This window comes from Podarcis cretensis (genome assembly GCF_951804945.1).
Source record: "Podarcis cretensis genome assembly, chromosome: 11".
Lineage (NCBI taxonomy): Eukaryota > Metazoa > Chordata > Lepidosauria > Squamata > Lacertidae > Podarcis > Podarcis cretensis.
Genome location: NC_137180.1, coordinates 65,497,180 through 65,516,105, shown reverse-complemented (window position 1 = coordinate 65,516,105; position 18,926 = coordinate 65,497,180). Strand labels below are relative to the sequence as shown.

At 48.9% G+C, this 18,926-nt stretch overlaps 1 long non-coding RNA gene across 1 annotated transcript; it reads right to left on the bottom strand.

Moving 5' to 3' along the window:
* Positions 1-2,857: 2,857 nt before the first annotated feature.
* LOC307226466 lies at positions 2,858-17,377 on the bottom strand. The gene is made up of 2 exons (XR_013843453.1): positions 17,286-17,377; positions 2,858-3,026 (listed from the first exon to the last, which is right to left on the bottom strand). It is a non-coding gene; the product is annotated as an uncharacterized lncRNA (long non-coding RNA).
* Between the last annotated feature and the right edge of the window lie 1,549 nt (positions 17,378-18,926).

Sequence of the window (18,926 nt, the reverse complement as noted above, 5' to 3'; positions counted from 1 at the left end):
ACTGCACCCGTGTTATGTACTGAGTTGAATAGGATCCAAAAGGCAGCAGTCTGATTGGTCCTAGAACAATAGGATTCAGAATGCATCAGTCTGATTGGTCCACAGGAGCCACCCAATCCAGCTCCAGGTAGAAGTGAATCCGCAACCTGATTGGCCTACAGGTGAATCCCGGAATTAGCCAATCACGTGCAGCCCATTGTGTAAATAATGTATATAAAGCAGACATTCTGGGGGAACTTCCATTCCTCCTCACCACTATGAGCTGAATAAAGAGCATGAAATCCACTCTCAACTCTGAGCATCCAGGCTACAGCTCCAGGACCCAAGGACCCAGAATGGCGACAGACAACAGCTTCATGCCATTCAGCCCAGCCTCAGGAGACTGGCAAGGATACGCCACCCACTTCCATTCTATGAAACTGTTTCTGTTCAGTCAGGACGGGATGACATCCCAGGCCAGTCCCACAGTCTGCTGCTCATGGCTCCCCTTTCCCATGCTGACTGTACCGTAGCTGAGCCTGACAGTCACACGAACAAACATGGGGCAGGGAATGGTCATGTTGAGCCGGGTCTCCCTGTCTGTGGTGGGTCAGAGGGGCAAAGTGCAACCCTAGCAGGACCACCTTAGCTACGTTTCCGAGCACAATTCAAAGTGTTGTTGCTGACCTTGAAAGCCCTAAACGGCCTCGGCCCAGTAGACCTGAAGGAGCGTCTCCACCCCCATCATTCAGCCTGGATGCAGAGGTACAGCTCTGAGGGCCTTCTGGCTGTTCCCTTACTGTGAGAAGTGAGGTTCTCGGTGGTGGCACCCGCTCTGTGGAACGCCCTCCCAGCAGATGTCAAGGAAATAAACTACTACCTGACTTTTAGAAGACATCTGAAGGCAGCCCTGTTTTGGGAAGCTTTTAATGTCTGATGTTTTATTGTATTTTTAATATTTTGTTGGAAGCCGCCTAGAATGGCTGGGAAAACCCAGCCAGATGGGCGGGGGTATAAATAATAATAATAATAATAATAATAATAATAATAATAAGCTGCTTTTCCAGCATCAACTCGTCACAAGTGCTTGTTGGAGTGAGACCCCTCACAACACCATGGAGACTTTTCACTGCTCTTATTTTTTATTTACTATTTTTATAACGTAAGAAAGATTACCAATAACAGTTCTACATCCTCCCCAGTTGTTTTTCAACTCTCCTTTTTTAAAGCAGCAGGTTGGGCGAGATATTATCTCCAACGCTGCCATTCCAAAAGCTCCTGAATAAAGCTGACTTTTCAATAAATCTTCCCTCCAGCTCCCACCCGGTATGTTGGCTTGAGTGCCAAGGCCATTTGCCTTATAGTTCCTAACCATTCTGACATATATCTCTCAGAAAGAGCTGTTGGAAAGAGGGCCTTTGTGGCTGTGGTCACGTCCCTCTCCAGGTAATGGAAGCAATAAAAAGAGAACGCCAGCAGTCACGTGAGAGCCCCTAAGTCACTGGGCGTCCCTGCAAACGGGAAACCCAGCCTGTAAATAACCAACTTGGCTCCTGCGCTTCAAGGACAAAGCACAGCCAGCCATCCCAACCCAGATATAGCCCCAGAAGTTCTTAATTGCTTTCAATATGTTTTTTATGATTCTGTTCTTTGCCCCTCTCCCAGGTTTCGAAAGAGTATTAGGCAAACTCATAGAGGAGGAGAGGGCTATCTTTTTCTTTTTTAAAAATAACCTTTTATTATACATCAATTAATATTAATGTAAGGGATGCGGGTGGTGCTGTGGGTTAAATCACAGAGCCTAGGGCTTGCCAATCAGAAGGTTGGTGGTTCGAATCCCCGCGACGGGGTGAGCTCCCTTTGCTCAGTCCCTGTTCCTGCCAACCTAGCAGTTTGAAAGCACGTCAAAGTACAAGTAGATAAATAGGTACCGCTCCGGGGGGAAGGTAAACGGCATTTCCGTGCGCTGCTCTGGTTCGCCAGAAGTGGCTTAGTCATGCTGGCCACATGACCTGGAAGCTGTACGCCTGCTCCCTCGGCCAGTAAAGCAAGATGAGCGCCGCAACCCCAGAGTTGTCCGCGACTGGACCTTTTTAATATTAATTTACATAAAACTTAAACAATACATACAATACAAACAATACCCATTCCACCTATTACACCTCTTGGACACTAACTTCTGGTTCTTCTCATTGTACTGTTTTGCATTTTGTTATCCTGTACACAATTCATTATTTTTTTAAAGTTTTCCCATTTCTTTATATTTCAAGATTCATTCTAGATCTGCCAGGAGTTTACCGTTATCACCATAGTTTTTAAGATATTCTTTAAACATTATCCACTCTTTATTAACTTTTTGTATTGATTTTCCTCTTAATTTCCCTGTCATCTTTGCAAGTTGTAAATATTGTATCATTTTTGCTTGCCAGTCAGTTTTTGTGGGGATGTTATCACTTTTCCAATTCTTTGCTATCAAAATCCTAGCTGCTGTGGTCACTTACATGAACAGAGGTCTATGATTTTTCTTAATTTCCATGGACATTATTCCTCACAGGAAGGCCTCAGGTTATATATGGTGTCCCAAAATTCTCTTATTCTCTTACAATCCCACCACATGTGCATAAATGTACCTACTCCAATTTTACACCTCCAACAAGCATCTGAACTGTTCTTTTACATTTTTGCCAATTTGGCCAGGGTTAGGTACCACCTGTATAGCATCTTCTTTTCATTTTCTCTGAGACTGTAACATGCAGTGAATCTCATAGGAGAGGGCTGTCAGTGACCACTAGCCAGGATGGCTCTATTCTCTGCCTCCAAATCCCAGTTGCTGCAAACCAGAGGAGGGGATGGTGATGCTCCTGGGCTCAGGCCCTGCTTTTGGTCTTCTCATCATCATCGAACCTTTATTGGCATCTCATACAAACATTCAGAATAAATAGGCCAGTGCGATCTCGTCACCATTTCAACAGTACAGTCATTTGCCAAAGGGAAGAAGAGGTGAGCAATCTATTTCATCTCTGTGGGTCTCCAGCAAGGGCAGGATCCTGTAGCGTACTTCGGCGACAAAAAATCAAATAGAGGAGCTTAGCTACTGTCTTGGTGAGCTCCTGGTCTCTCCCCTCTAATAAGAAGCCTATAACCTCTGTCTCTGGTTTCAATGTTGGAATACATAGATGGTCTAGAAATTGTGGGCGGAGCTCATCATACATTTTAGATTTAAGGACCATGTGAGTGAGAGTTTCCACCAGGTGGGCATCGCATGGGCACATCCTATCTCCTTCTGCCATACCCGCAAACCTACTCCAAGGGAGGTTAGAGGGATTAGAATTGAATCTAGCCAGCGAAAATTTGGACTTCTCAAAAGAGGTGTGTGGCTGGCCAGTATGAGTACAGGATGCTAGACCAGATGGGCCCCCTTTGGCCTGATCCAGCAGGCTCTTTTGACGTTCTTGGGAAGGGCAGCAGAGAAATCAAATCAATAACTGGGCCCTGTGATGAACTGATTGTGGGATGTGATCCATGAGAGGCAGTCAAATACAACATTCCTTGCAATGCTAGAGAAGACAGGCTAGGGAATGTTTGGTCCAGCCAGTCGAAACTTCCTGTTCCTCCTGGCTGGAGCATCCTTCCTTTTGCATGTGATAGAAGGTGGGCATGGCCTTACCTGTCCAGGTAACAAAAGGACGAGTGACGCAGCACACCTCTCTCTTTTTCACTTCCTTCTTCGTTTGACCAGCTTCTAGCTAGGACTGCTCTGCTAGCTCTCAGCGAGCAGAAGCACTGGGATCATTCACCCATATGGGGTAGATCCACATGGACATATTTGTAACCAAGTCTGCCTTCAGGAATCCAAATGTGAACTGATGTAAGTAAACTTTTATTGACTTTGAATAAGATTGTAGCGTCTTTATTCTTTTAAGAGGGATTCAAGGGAACTTACCAGGAACGTACAATTCAATCTGAGACAGACTGAATTGTATAATAGTGAGATGCTCACATGAGCCTGCATCCAGCTATCTGCTGTGCATATAAAAAGGGGGAATGTGCTAAGTAAAGGAACTTGCTAGCGCAAGTTAGGAAGGATATTAATGAACACTATATCCTCTCCTGCCACCCTGAACATTCCCACACTGATTTCCACCCCCAAGCATGACATGAGTGTTCCAAAGAGTCCTTCCCAGGCTGTGCATTGGCACAGAGGAGCAATCTTCCCCAACCTGGTGCCCTCCAGATGTTTTGGACTCCCATCAGTCCCAGCCAACACAGCCATGCAAGACTCTTGCAAAATTCAGCTATTGGAGAGGATCAAGGGGTCTTGTAGTCCATTGCATTTGGAGAGCACCAGGTTAGGGGACTTAGCCAATCTGTGATCCACAAGAGAATCTCTCCTCTTATTCCTTGACTGCTAGGCTTACTCAGGAATCTTTGGTGAGGCACCTTGTCAAAAGCTTTTTGAAAGCACAAGCATGCCATATATATGCTTGCTAGCACTTTCAAAACTCTAATGCAGGGGTCAGCAAACTTTTTCAGCAGGGGGCTGGTCCACTGTCCCTCAGACCTTGTGGGGGGCCAGACTATATTTTGAAAAAAATAATAATGAACAAATTCCTATGCCCCACAAATAACCCAGAGATGCATTTTAAATAAAAAGGCACATTCTACTCATGTAAAAACACACCGATTCCCAGACCATCCGAGGGCTGGATTTATAAGGCGATTGGGCCAGATCCGGCCCCCGGGCCTTAGTCTGCCTACCCATGCTCTAATGGGATGGCAAAGCAGGAGCTGCCTTGGCATAAGCCATGCTGGCTGTGCTTGAGCAAGGCTTGTTCTTCTACATGCTTGGTTATTTTATCTTTAACAATGTTTTTCACCTGTATTCCCGGGACGGACAGCTGTCTGTGACTGGGGGAGCAGCATTTGCACAGAACTGCTCTTTATAGCCCCATAGCAGCCCATGGGCCATTTGCAGGACCGAAGACAGGGCTTTGCATTTGCTAATGAACCCCTCCATATTTCCTTCTCTCGCTTAAGCAGCCCACGAGAGGTTTACTTCATTTTACCATCGCTCTCCCTCCCCACCCCAACGCACACACTTTTCACGATTTTTATGTAAAAGGCCTTGTCCTGGTGTTTCCATAGCAACCCTTTCCCAACGTCTGTTTGGAGCAGACTTGAAAGAGAGCACGGAGATTGGAGGACGGCTTATTTGGAATGATGCTGGGAGGAGGCCTGACTCCTATCTGCCTCTCTCTTCTCATTCAGCAAAGGCCTTGATCAGAGCCGGGTGGGACTGACAGAGACATTGAGAGCTGCAAATCTCCCTGGAATCAAAGGCCTGGACGGGGAAAGGGAGAGGAAGCGAGGAGGAAATGCCCAGCGTCACACGAGACGCATTTACTCTTTAGAGAAAACGTGCACAGGAAGCAGAGGGATCTCGTGCCAAAACTATTGATGGTGGGTAGAGATGATCTAGAGGATGCTTCCATGGAATCACAGAATTGCAGAACTGGAAGGACAGGGTCATTACTTTCAATAGGCCTACTCTGAGTAAAAATTAGCTGACTACCCCCCCATACTGTTTAAGTTGACTTGGGGACCCTTCTGAGGGCTGAAAGGCAGCATTAAATTGTCAATCAATTAATATCTGGGTTTACACATGCATTGATGGAAATATTGAATCATAAAATCACAGACTTGGAAGGGACCCTAAGGGTCATCTAGACCAACCCCCTGAAATGCAGGACTCTCAGCTAAAGCATACATGGCAGATGGCCATCTAATCTCTGCTTGAAAACCTCCAAGGAAGAAGAGTTCACCTCCTTCCATCTCATGGTCAAACGGCTCTGACTGTCAGAAAGTTTTTCCTGATGTTGAGTTGCAATCTCTTTCCTTGGAACTTGAAGCCATTGGTTTGAGTTCTTCTCTTTGAAGCAGGATAAAACAAGCTTGTATCATCGTCCACATGATAGCCCTTCAGAAATCACAAGAAAGAAGATTTCCAAGAAAACATTAGGAAGAGCCATTCAACATTAGAATGGATTCCCTCGGAAGGTGGTGGCCTCTGCTTCATTGGAGGTGCTTAAACAGAGGTCAGATGGCCATCTGTCAGGGATTCTCTAGGCTGTGATTCCTGCATTGCAGTGGGTTGAACTTGTGCTGGGCATGGGGGTAACCCGTGAAACACAGTCCAGGACCGGTCCAGAATCCGAAGATTCTGCTAGGAGTCAGTCTGACAGGGCCAAGGCAGGACACAAGGCAGGAAACCAGGCAAGGACAGGTACAGGATCTCAGGCAGGAGCTGGCATACAGCAATGTTGCTCCCACAATCTGGGGCGGGATCCGACAGCCTTTTATCTCTGACGGGGTAACGGCCGGTCCTGATCCCTCAGTGACTCACCTTCCTGTTTCGCCTGAAGGTGAGCACTCCTCCTGCGAGTACTCAGGTCTCTCCTTCTCTCAGACCAGAGTCTCTGCAGCTCAGGAGACGTCGGTGGGTGACTAGACCCAGAGGCCGCCTCAGCCTCCCCTGACCCAACTGCTAGTGGAGCAGCTGTAAGTGATGGCCCAGCTGAAGGCAATGAGGTCATCCCCGCATCTGGAGCCAGGGCAGGATCAGGCCCCTGACGCGGCCCAGCTGGTGCTTGTTGCAGGGGAAGCTGTGCAGACTGGGACTCTTCAGGATCAGCCCCAGACTTGGTTCAGGTGATGCCTGAGGCAAAGGATCCGGTGCAGACTGAGTCTTTTCTGGTTCTGAGTCCGAGCCCGAGTCCCAGGTCATCACAGAACTATAAGACCCCTGGGGGTCCCTTTATACAGTGGTACCTCTGTGCTGGAGGAGACTCTTGAGAGTCCCATGGACTGCAAGAAGATCAAACCTCTCCATTCTGAAGGAAATCAGCCCTGAGTGCTCATTGGAAGGACAGATCCTGAAGTTGAGACTCCAAGACTTTGGCCTCATGAGAAGATCTCATGAGAAGAGAAGTCTCCCTGGAAAAGACCCTGATGTTGGGGAAGATGGAGGGCACAAGGAGAAGGGGACAAGAGAGGATGAGATAGTGGGACAGTGTTCTCGAAGCTACCAGCATGAGTTTGACCAAACTGCGGGAGGCAGTGGAGGACAGGAGTGCCTGGCGTGCTCTGGTCCACGGGGTCACGAAGAGTCGGACATGACTAAACGACTAAACAACAACAACAACCTTTGTACTTAATTCGTTCCAGAGGTCTGTTCTTAACCTGAAACTGTTCTTAACCTGAAGCACCACTTTAGCTAATGGGGCCTCTACCGCTGCACAGTTTCTGTTCTCATCCTGTAGCAAAGTTCTTAACCTGAGATACTATTTCTGGGTTAGCGGAGTCTGTAACCTGAAGCCTATGTAACCTGAAGTGTCTGTAACCCGAGGTACCACTGTAATTCTATGGTTCTATAAGACACCAGCAGGGAACGAAGGTGGGACCTTCTCCATGCAGAGCTGGAGGTCGTGGTGCATCTCTCTGCAGAGGAGAAGGAAAGCTAGCCTGGAAAGCAAGGGCAGCAGGAGCCTTTTGCTTGCAGCTTGGCGTGTCTGGGCCGCAGTCCAGATGCCCAGGGGAGGATGCCGTGAGAGAGTCACAACTCCTGGGAGAGATCTGGCAGGCAGAAGACAAACATCCGCGTTTAGGAAGGCGGCTCATCCCCCTGGGGTGCTCTGTCTCTAAATGGAGACAGGCCACAGGCCAACAATCCGCAAGCAAACTAATAAAAACAGCCAATGAAAATAGTGCAGAGTCCAATGAAAACCACGCGCCCAGAAAGAGATTTCAGGAGGCTTACACTGAGCTGGCATTTCCGTGCTGGTGAGAGGAGCCTCGAAGCCCAAGCAAGTGCATTACAGACAAATACTCGTCGTGACTTCTATCTGCCGGAGAGAGTAGGATCTTCCTTCCTCTCCCTCGGGGGCCAGCAGAGAACAAGGCAGCGCTGTCAACAAAATTTATGGCAGCTCAGCTGTGGCCTCCCACCATGAAACATTTAGGCTACTGGGACTCCACCAGCCCAAGCAGATTGTAGGATTCAGGGCAGATAAAAGAAATCTTCACGCAGTGCATGGCAAAACTGTGGCAGGGAGGGCCACCAACTTTAAAAGAGGATTAGACAAATTTGCAGAGGATAAGGCTGTCAATGGCTATAAGCCATTGCTGTTGGCATCTATCTGTCTCGAGAGATGATGGAGGAGTGTGCCTTCAGGGGTGAAGTCCAACCTCTGGAGAGTTACAGCGCCTGCTGTGGTTGTAGAGACCGATGTGGGAGAGACATGTTTTGTTGCAGCTGGGACAGAGGAAGGTGTTTCTTCTCCCTGTGCTCCTCCCAGGTCTTTCCTCTTCTGGTCACTGCTATGGATACAAGACCTGATTGTCTGTCTGCAGACACTGTGGTCATCTACAAGGGATTCCCACATGACAGGTTTGATGTTGCCAGCCTTCATGCCATGTTTGCAGACATCTTTGTAGCACAGCAGAGTTGGTCTGCCAAGTGGCCTGGTGCTGGAAGCCAGCTCCTGTAGAGCACCTCCCTGGGGATCCTGCCATCTTCCATTCTGCGGACATGGCCAAGCCAGCGTAGACTGTGGGCTTTGTTTGTCCTCTTATGTGATGCCCCAAACCTTCCTGGCACAGCGCATGTGGAAGGCATTGAGGTGTCACTCCTGGTGGTTGTAAGTTGCCCACGATGCACTTCCATAAATCAGCGTGCTCAACATGCAAGCCTGATACACCTCCATCTTGGTATTGGACATTAGCACAGCTCAGTGTCGATGGAAAGGTTGCTGGCTATGGACTCTGTCAAGGCAAATCTTTTAAAAAATGTAGTATAAACATCGACAACTGGGAAACACTGGCCTGCGAGTGCTCCAGTTGGAGAACAACCTTGACCAAAGGTGTCATGGGCTTTGAAGACGCTTGAACTCAGGAGAAATGTGCTAAGAGGAAGGCACGCTTGGCAAACCCTCACCGTGATCAACTCCCACCCAGAAACCTATGTCCCCACTGTGGAAGGACGTGTGGATCCAGAATTGGCCTCCACGGTCACTTACAGACTCACTGTTAAAACCGTGTTTTTGGAAGACAATCTTACTCAGCTACGAGGGATCACAGAAGAAGAAGAAGAAGAAGAAGAAGAAGAAGAAGAAGAAGAAGGAGGAGGAGGAGGAGGAGGAGGAGGGGGGGGGAGGAGGAGGAGGAGGAGGAGGTGGTGGTTATGGTAGATCCCAGGAAGACAAAATCATCTACCACCTCAAGTGTGTGGTCCCCAAGGCTGATGCGTGAAGTGCTGGTGGTGTCCTGACCCAGGATGTTGGTTTTTGCCAGGCTGATGGTAAGGCAGAACTTTCCTGCCTTCCCCCCTCCTTTTTCTCCAAGGGGCTGAAGGTGCTGTAGATAGTTCTCCCCCTCCCCATTTTGTCTCCACAACAACCCTGTGAAGGAGGCCGAGAGTGGCCGTGGTTGGCCGAAGGGTCAACCAGTGAACTTCATGTTTGAGTGGGGATTCAAAGCCTGGTCTCTTGGGTCCTAGTCCGACACTAGCCATTGCACTGCACTGTCTCTTTGTAAGCAAGGCATAGGGAAATAAGAGGCAATGAAGAGCCACGTGGCCATCAAGTAGTTTAGTTGGCTTACAAAATGAATACGTAAGGAAGAATTAGACAAAGTCCTGGAGGAGAGAGAGAGAGAGAGAGAGAGAGAGAGAGAGAGAGAGAGCGCTCTGTGGAAGCTCCATGTGCTATAATAGTCTATTTCTGAATACCAGGTCATGGGAACAAAGAGTAGAGCCTTGGGGCCATCTCTCTAATGTTGGGGAAAGCCTGCAGGATGCCAAGCGATTCTCCTCCTCTGCCTTCTTCTCTGCTTCTCTTTGGTACTTAATCAGGGCTTTCCCTCCTCCAAGCTCTGCCGAAGTAATTGCATTGTTGATTAAGGAATTCCGCTAATGAACCTGAAATTACTGCCTCTAATTGCGTCTGTGATCAGGAGCCAATCCTCCACCCACAGCGGGCCGTCAGATCGCCCCTGCCTGGTGCACAGGGAACGTGGATGGAGGCGGCTCTTTGGGATCTCCCTGGAACCCGGGGCAACTCGGGACCAAAGCAGCTTCTCAGGCGAAGGCTGAGTGTGCAGCCGTCCCTCTCCCCCCACCCCCACTTCCTGGCTGCCAGTTTTCCCCAAGGCAAAATCCTTGTCATTTGTATGATTAATCGCAGTGCCTGAATCACAGAACTGGAAGCAGAGGAATGCAAGGTGGGACCTCGCTAGCTCTGCACTAGTTGCTGGTTTACTACCGTTGGACTACAACTTCCACCAGCAACAGGCTGGGGCTGATGGGAGCGGTAGTCCAAAACATCTGGATGCTGGATGGGGAAGGCTGGTTTGGAAGGCATGGTCCTCTGCTCTTTATTGTATTTGCTCTTGTGACCCTTGTACGACATGCCTCCATTATTTCCACCCATTTCACAGATGATGGAAATGAGGCTACGAGAAGGCCACTTGCACCAGTCAGTAAGCACTCCCACTGCTGGGAGAGGCAGTTTCTCCCAGGAAGTTCACTGGGAAAACCCATGAATAAGATGACCATCTTCCTACCCAGTCTACCTTTCAGAGCTATGGTAAGCAACAACCCCAAAGCAATTCGCAAACTATTTCAGACCCTTCAAGTGTCCCTGTTTTCCAGGGATATCCCTGATTTAGAGAAGTTGACGGTTTCTGATTTGATCCCAAAATGTCCCACTTTTCCTTAGGACGTCCCTATTTTCATTGGAGAAATGTTGGATGTTATGGAGTTATCCGGCCCCTGAGCCGTCTGAAGGTAATCCTGTACAGTCAAACCTTGGTTCTTGAACGCCTCTGTTATTGTACATTTCGGTTTCCAAACGCCGAAAATCCGGAAGTAACTGTTCTGGTATTTGAACCATTTTTGGAAGCTGAACGGCTTCCGGGGAATTTTTTTTCTTTTTTTCTCCTTTGATTTTGCCAACCATCCTTTGATCCTCGGTTGTCGAACATTTTGGAAGTTGAATGGTCTTCCGAAACGCATTACATTTGACAGCCGAGGTTTGAATGTATAGGTTTGACTGATTTTTTAATGTTTAATGTTTTATTATGTTTTTTGATCGCAGGGACGCAGGTGGTGCTGTGGGTTAAAGCCTCAGCGCCTAGGGCTTGCCGATCGAAAGGTCGGCGGTTCGAATCCCTGCGGCGGGGTGCGCTCCCGCTGCTCAGTCCCAGCGCCTGCCAACCTAGCAGTTCGAAAGCACCTCCGGGTGCAAGTAGATAAATAGGGACCGCTTACCAGCGGGAAGGTAAACGGCGTTTCCGTGTGCGGCTCTGGCTTGCCAGAGCAGCGATGTCACGCTGGCCACGTGACCCGGAAGTGTCTCCGGACAGCGCTGGCCCCTGGCCTCTTAAGTGAGATGGGCGCACAACCCCAGAGTCTGTCAAGACTGGCCCGTACGGGCAGGGGTACCTTTACCTTTACCTTTACCTATGTTTTTATATATGTTGGAATCTGCCTAGAGTGTCTGGGGGAAGCCAGTCAGATGTGTGGGGTATAAATAGTCAAATTATCCTTATGGAATGGGACATCCCTATTTTCACTGGAGAAATGTTGGAGGGTATGCTATTTCTACAATTGCTTTCAGTCCATAGCCATTGTCTTCACTCTTAATATGGGGACAATCCTAAATCTCCCTGAACTGGGCGTTGTTTTTTTCAGGAGAGGGGAAGTTTGGGAGGTGCCTTATTTTACTTAAGCCTCATCATCAGAGATGGCTTATTTGAAAACTGCACATATTTAAATGAATTTACATATGCACATAGTACTTTTCCAGGTGGGGGCCAAAGTAAATACTGTACTACAAACCTATGTAACAGAAAAGAGGGAGGAGACTGGTTTCTCACAAAATGAACGAGAAAAAAGGTGCCTGCACATTTCACCCCATATCTGAGGTTCAACAAATGCTAGGTGGGACGCAGGTGGCGCTGTGGTCTAAACCACTGAGTCTAGGGCTTGCTGATCGGAAGGTCAGGGGTTTGAATCCCCGCGACGGGGTGAGCTCCCATTGCTCGGACCCTGCTCCTGCCCACCTAGCAGTTCGAAAGCACATCAAAGTGCAAGTAGATAAATAGGTACCTCTCCAGCGGGAAGGTAAACGGCGTTTCCGTGTGCTGCTCTGGTTTGCCAGAAGCGGCTTAGTCATGCTGGCCACATGACCTGGAAGCTGTACGCCGGCTCCCTCGGCCAATAAAGCGAGATGAGTGCCGCAACCCCAGAGTCGGTCACGGCTGGACCTAATGGTCAGGGGTCCCTTTACCTTTACCTTTTACAAATGCTAGAATCTTTTAATTTAAAATGGAAACTTGGGACTTGAGGGTGATGGCTTACCTAGGCAGAGGCAACAACTGCCCCTTTCCCCTTCCCCTCATGGGTGCCCATGATTTGCATGTGAGGATTGACCATGCCCCTCCCCATAGAAGAGGCAGCTCCCCCAGCAGGGGAGGTTCCCCTGGGGCCACAGTGAAAACCCATCATCTTTCTCCTGCTGGGTGCAACACAGGCTCACAGCAGAGGCACACAGAACGCACAGGTTAGGAGCATCTGTTCTCTTTTCATCTCTCATACCTGCTTTGCCATTCCCGGCAGCACCCTGCCTTGGAAAAGCCATTTAGCATATTAAAATTTCATAAGCCCATCTGAAGTGGAAGCCAAAGAGTCTCCATTGTTTTAATCACAAGGCTGTTGCGTCTCAAGCAGGCTCAGGGGAGCAGGAGCGATGGATGCTGCGAGATGATGGTGCGGAGAAGGGCATGCTGGGAGCCGTAGTTCCCCAGAGCCGTTGGCACTTCTCTGCAGTAGCATGGAACCCCCTTTGTCCCTCAGGACCCAGAGCGACCCTTCTGTGCCTCCCCGCAAACTGGTATGAAGTTCACAGGATCTGCACCAGCACTTAGTCTCATGCACGGAATATCTGGAGATGAACTCTTGTCTTGCTATGCTGTTGTGGGCATTTAGGTCCAGAAATTATTCAGGAACGGCAGGGCATTTCCCCACTTGAGACTGAAACTGCCTCTTGCAATTCCACACTCCATAACTGATGTGCTTGTACAGCCTGCATAGACTTAAAAATAGCTCTCTCCTCACTTTGCAAGTGTTTCCACACATGCATGCATGCCCAAGCATCGCACGAGAAGGTCAAAGGTCCCTCATATGAGGCTGCCTTAAGGCCAGGTGAGATGGAAACTGAGCACCGAGTATTATTTTCTGTGCATTTGGCTTGTCTGCCCACCCTCTTCCAACCCTCATGCAGATCTTCCTTAAAGAGAATCTGGTTCGTTATCCCTTAAATAGGCTTCCAAGATCTTTGGGCTATCAATGATGGCTCTGCTCTGCCTCTGCAGGTGGAAGCAGCAAAGTTTCCGATTACCAAGTGTGAGTCGAGGACCTGCCACCCACATAGTATAAGACACAAAGACGCATTATTTTAGGTTAATGGGCAAAATTAGGCCACAACTTGATTGGTTACAGCATGTGAGTACTATTGGCTTAGGCATTGGATGAAACAGAAATACATGACTCCACCCCACTCAGCAGGGAGTCATTTCAGGGTCAGCAACCAATGGGAGGAACTTGTTGATGCAAATGCAACTGGAAGCTTCCCCTGATGTCACTGGGGGTCATGCCATGGCCCTAGCCACCAACAGGGCATTGGACAGGATCCATGACTGCCGGATTCCTTTAATGGAATACCCCAAAGAGGAGGGGTAGATGATGGCACATACCCAGTCCTCCAACACAGCACACATATTCCAATGCCTAACTGCCAATACCAGAAAGTTGTGACGAGTTGTTACGAGGTAGGTGAAAAAACCAAGTGCCAATTTTCCAAATGGATAAAAAAAGTCCTACAAGTTCCCTTGGGCAACCAAGGCAACCAACTGAAGTCCATAGCAAGGTCAATATGCAAAGATGTAAGCAGGAACCGACTGGGAACAGAACACTGCTGCGGCTGTGGGAATGTTCAGGGATGCAGGAGAGGATACCGGTATATTGTTTGGTTAGATCATTTCCCAACTTGTGTTAACAAGTTCCACAATTTAGCAGAGTAACATCCCCCTTTTTAAACTTGCAGCGGATGCGTTTGCTCAGGCTCGCTAAAGTCTCTATAATAACTGTTCTGGTATTTTCCACTTATTCCCTCATAAAAGATAAGACATAACACAGTCTTCTACAAAAGTATAAAAAGGTTTACTCACATATCATTCTGTTCACAATCAGATCCCAGAAGGCAGACTTAGCTTAGAAAGTAACATATACCTAGAAACTATCTCATAAGGAGACAGTCCCTTTGTCCTCTCTTGGCTGGAGGCCAAGAGAGCATCTTTGGCTAAGCAGATGTTGCTTCTTCAGTGCATGTAGACAAAGAGAGAGAGATGGCTGCCCTGCCCTGTGCTTTTGTCATTACCTGCACAGGTGAGGCCACGCCCACCTCTAGTCACATGCAGAGGAAGTCTGTCCCAGCCCAGAAGGAAACAGGAAGTTGACCTGCTGGCTGGACAAACATTCCTCCCCATGTGTAAACATGTTCACTCTAGGAATGTTGTACTTGACTGCTCTTGTGTTTCGCATCCTGCAGCGGCTGCTTAAATGCAGCTAACCTCGCCCACCAGCCGGTCCTATTGGTTGGCTGACTGGGGCACGCCTCCCTGTCTCTTGCGGGAAGTTGCTCCCACTCACAATCCCTCCCCTCTGGGAGGAGGAGAGGCCTTTCTGGAAGACATGGGAGGGGAGAGGGCTCTTGCACTCAAATCCTGCTTGTGGGTTTCCCATGAATGTATCTGGTTGGCCACCACGAGAAGAGAATGCTGGACTAGATTGGCCACTGTCCTGATCCAGCAGAATTTTCTTATGTTCTTTCCTGAGCTTGCCTGCCTGCCTGAGCTCTTATGGTGTACCCAAGGTGAGGTAGCCCATGGGATCTTCTGGTAAGTTGTGGTGGATTGGAAGATGACATCCAGCTTTGCTGCTTCTTTGCACTTATTCCATGTCACACTCAAAAGTTTAATGTACATACAGTGCTGTGTTTGAGTGCATTGCATTTGGAAGCTTGCCTTAAGCAAGAGGTTGCACTCTGGGTGAAAGCGGAAGGCTGGTGTTCTTCAGTGAGTTAAACTGCCTGATGATTCATTGCCAGAAGCCTGAACAGGGAACCATTGGCTTCCTATATCTATGCCAGGTGAAAGGGGAATCTTAATTCAGTGAATTTTGAAATGTTGAAAGTGAGGAGATTTGGGAGGTTGTTCTGTGTGACGCCCAAGGAAACACGCAGTGATGAGTCAGTGCTCTGCAGAGTGGGCTTAACAAAAAGTTAGCTTATAGGTATGCTGACATGCATGAACATAAGAAGAGCTGGCTGGATCAGGGCAATGGCCCATCTAGTTCAGCATGCTGTTCTCACAACGCCCAACTAGATGTATTATTGGGAAACCCACAAGCAGGATTTGAGCACAAGAGCAAATCTCCTCTCTTGTGGTTTCCAGCAACTGGCATTCAGAAGCACTGTTGCCTCCAACTGTGGAGGCAGAGCAGGACAACAACAACAACAACAACAACAACAACAACAACAACAACAACAATAATAATAATAATAAATTTATTTCTTCCCCGCCCAACTGGCTGGGCTTTCCCAGCCACTCTGGGTGGCTTCCAACAAAATATTAAAATACAGTAATGCATCAAACATTAAAAGCTTCCCTAAACAGGGCTGCCTTCAGATGTCAGATGTCATCAGGGCTAGTAGCCATCAATAACCCTCTCCTCCTCCATGAATTTGTCTAATCCTCTTTTAAAACCAGCCAACTCTCTTGTGGGAGAGAGTTCCATAGTTCACCTATGCACTGCATGAAGGATTTATCTCTCTTGAATCTTCCAACATTTGGCCTCATTGGATACCCAAGAGTTCTAGTGTTATAACAGAGGGAGAAATAATTTCCTCTCTCCATTTTCTGTGTGCCATGCATAATTTTACAAACTTCTATCCTGTCACTAAACTAAAAGGTCCCAAATGCTGTTCTTCTCCTCTGAACCCTTCCTTCCTTCCTTCCTTCCTTCCTTCCTTCCTTCCCTCCCTCCCTCCCTCCCTCCCCTCCCTCCCCTGTTGGCCCAACATGAGCAGGAGGGACCAGCCCAGTCGGCTACTCCTTCTGATGCTTCCAGTGCCCTGCGCTGGCCTTGCTTAGTGTGGCTCCTGCTTTCTTTCCACAGTGTGCGAAAGGAGAGGAAGATTTATGGGAGCTGCTCTGGAGATTTTCTCCGTAATGACTAACGAAGGAGAACAGCACGAGGTGGACTTAAACAACAGGATCCTAAACAGCCAGTGAATTATTCAGCTCCAATTAATATTAATGGCTGGCAGGGGTGACTGATGGCAGGCAGGCAGGCAAGGAGCCTTGTGAGATGGACCCCCCTCTCTCTCCTCTGGTTAGGCAGAATGAAGCCACAGAAAAGGCCTTGGGAACACTGGGGCAGAAGCAGGAAAGGGAAGAATGATTCCTACAACAGGTAAGCTAGATAGAAGGGCTTATGGGGTGGGGTAGAGGTCTCTCTTAAGTCCACTCTCCAGGATCTTGTAAGTTCCTATTGGTGGCAGAGGCAGAGCAAGCCAATCGGGCGCTTGGGGCGGCGTGCGTGCCCTGTGCCCAGGGGCGGGGCAGCCGCCCGTGGGGCAGGGCAGCCAGGCAGGATGCTCTGTGGGGCCTTTGAGGAGTTTCCCCAGCCACTCTGGGCAGCTTCCAACAGAATATTAAAATACAATAGTCTATTAAACATTTAAAACTTCCCTAAACAGGGCTGCCTTCAGATGTCTTCTAAAAGTCTGGCAGTTGTTTTTCTCTTTGACATCTGGTGGGAGGGCGTTCCACAGGGCGGGCGCCACTACCAAGAAGGCCCTCTGCCTGGTTCCCTGTAACTTGGCTTCTCGCAGGGAGGGAACTGCCAGAAGGCCCTCGGCACTGGACCCTGGTGTCTGGGGTGGAGACGCTCCTTCAGGTATACTGGACCGAGACCGTTTAGGACTTTAAAGGTCAGCTTCAACACTGAGCTGTGCTTCCAAGGTGCTGGACAAAGCAGGAGTGTGGACGAGCCCTTATTTGCCTTTCTCTCCACCTCTGATGGAGATGATGGGGGCACTTTTTATTGGGTGAGAATAATGCATTTCCCAAATATTCCACCACCCCTCATACCCCCGCCGCTTCATTCATCTTCCAGGAAAACAACCCACCTTCTTCAAAAGCTGAGTTTTACACTTGGGATTCAGCTGCAGAGCAACAAGCCCTTGGTGCTTCACTCAGGGTTAATTCTAGCCTGAAGCTGATGAGAGATGGACTGTCTTGGTAGCCACATATATACTCTGTGATCTCTCTCCCCCCCCCCCCCACCACCCAGAGGCATCTTCTGGCCCAAGATGGCAGTGCCAGGCTGGAGGGAATCTCTCCTCTCCCCCCAGCCATCCACTTTCCATCTGCAGCTGCACTTAGCTCTGCTTGGTTGCTCCATTTCTGCAGAAGCCACGGAAAGTGCTCTGTGCATATTGAGCGGAGTGACCTCAGAGCACCTGCCCTCCAACCGAGGCAGCAGAGGCCGTTTTAGAGTAGCATGGCCACTCTGAGTGCACGGGGCACTGCGTTGCAGAGAGTGCCGCTACAACACTGTAGGACCGAGTGTGAGAGGTGCAGGGGCGCCCAGTTTTAGCATTGCACAGGGTGCCACTGAAATTTGAGGCCCCAAAGTTTGCCTTGGGCCAGTGGCAGAGCAAATGCACGGTTCCCTGCAGGGTCAGGGAAAAAACAATGCTGTCCAAGGTTGTAAAGACTGTGGAGAGAATAATTGGGTGCACTCTTCCCACCTTGGATCAAATCTACGCTTCCAGGTGCCGGAAGAAAGCTGCAGAGATAGTGCAGGATAGTGCACACCCTGGAAATGATCTCTTTCAGCTTCTGCCTTCTGGAAGAAGGTCCAGGGTTATAAAGACTAGGACTAGCCGCCTGAGAAACAGTTTCTATCCAAATGTGATTTTGGTTTTAAACGCAGTGTAAGGTAGTCTCTGTGGGAGTATATTGTATTTAATTGGGGGGTATCAGAGTTTTTAGGGGGCTAACCAGGCTGGGATAGCTGGGATAGCAGGTTTGTGGGTTTTTGAATGTCTGATGTAGATATTTTCAGTTTTGTTGTTCTGTATGGGACAATGACAATAAAGATTATCATATTGTATTGTATTCTCGTATGCCTGAGCTGCCCTGGGCGAGTGTGTTCCCAAGGGGGACGTGGTGCGGAGGGGACCCTCCTAAGCATGGGATAGCCCATGGCGGACATTCGGCGTGCCGCCTGACCGTGACTCCCAAGCCTCCCCCAAGCTGTCAAAACGAAGGGGGAAGGGGGGAATGCTGCCAGCAAAGCGGCGCAGCTCTCCCCTTACCCCAACAGCTCGGGGCAGGCTTGGGAGTCGCAGGCGGGTGGTGCACCGAATGTCACCCCCCTCAGTGAGGGCACCTGGGGCATCTGCCCCCCCGCCCCCTTCCTCCTCCCCTGCCTTGGGCTTCACACAGCTGCTTTGCATGCAGGGGAGGAGCTCATCCATGTCTGATCTCCTTCGTGTCCAAAGCCAAGAGGCAAAAGCAAAAGCTGTACACAAAACAGAAGTTCCCAGCATACTGTGCTGGAGTGTAAACAGACATGTGACACACAACAATCATGCCTGTTCCTTAAGGTGGAACGGAATATCTCAACAGTTGTTGTTGTTGTTGTTGTTTACAATCAAACAGTCCATAAATTTTATGAAACAAATAAATAAATGGGTCCTGGAGAAGAGCTGAGCTTGAATAAACCTCCCCAGGTGCCCAGAGGAGGAGCCTGGCCTGGGGCT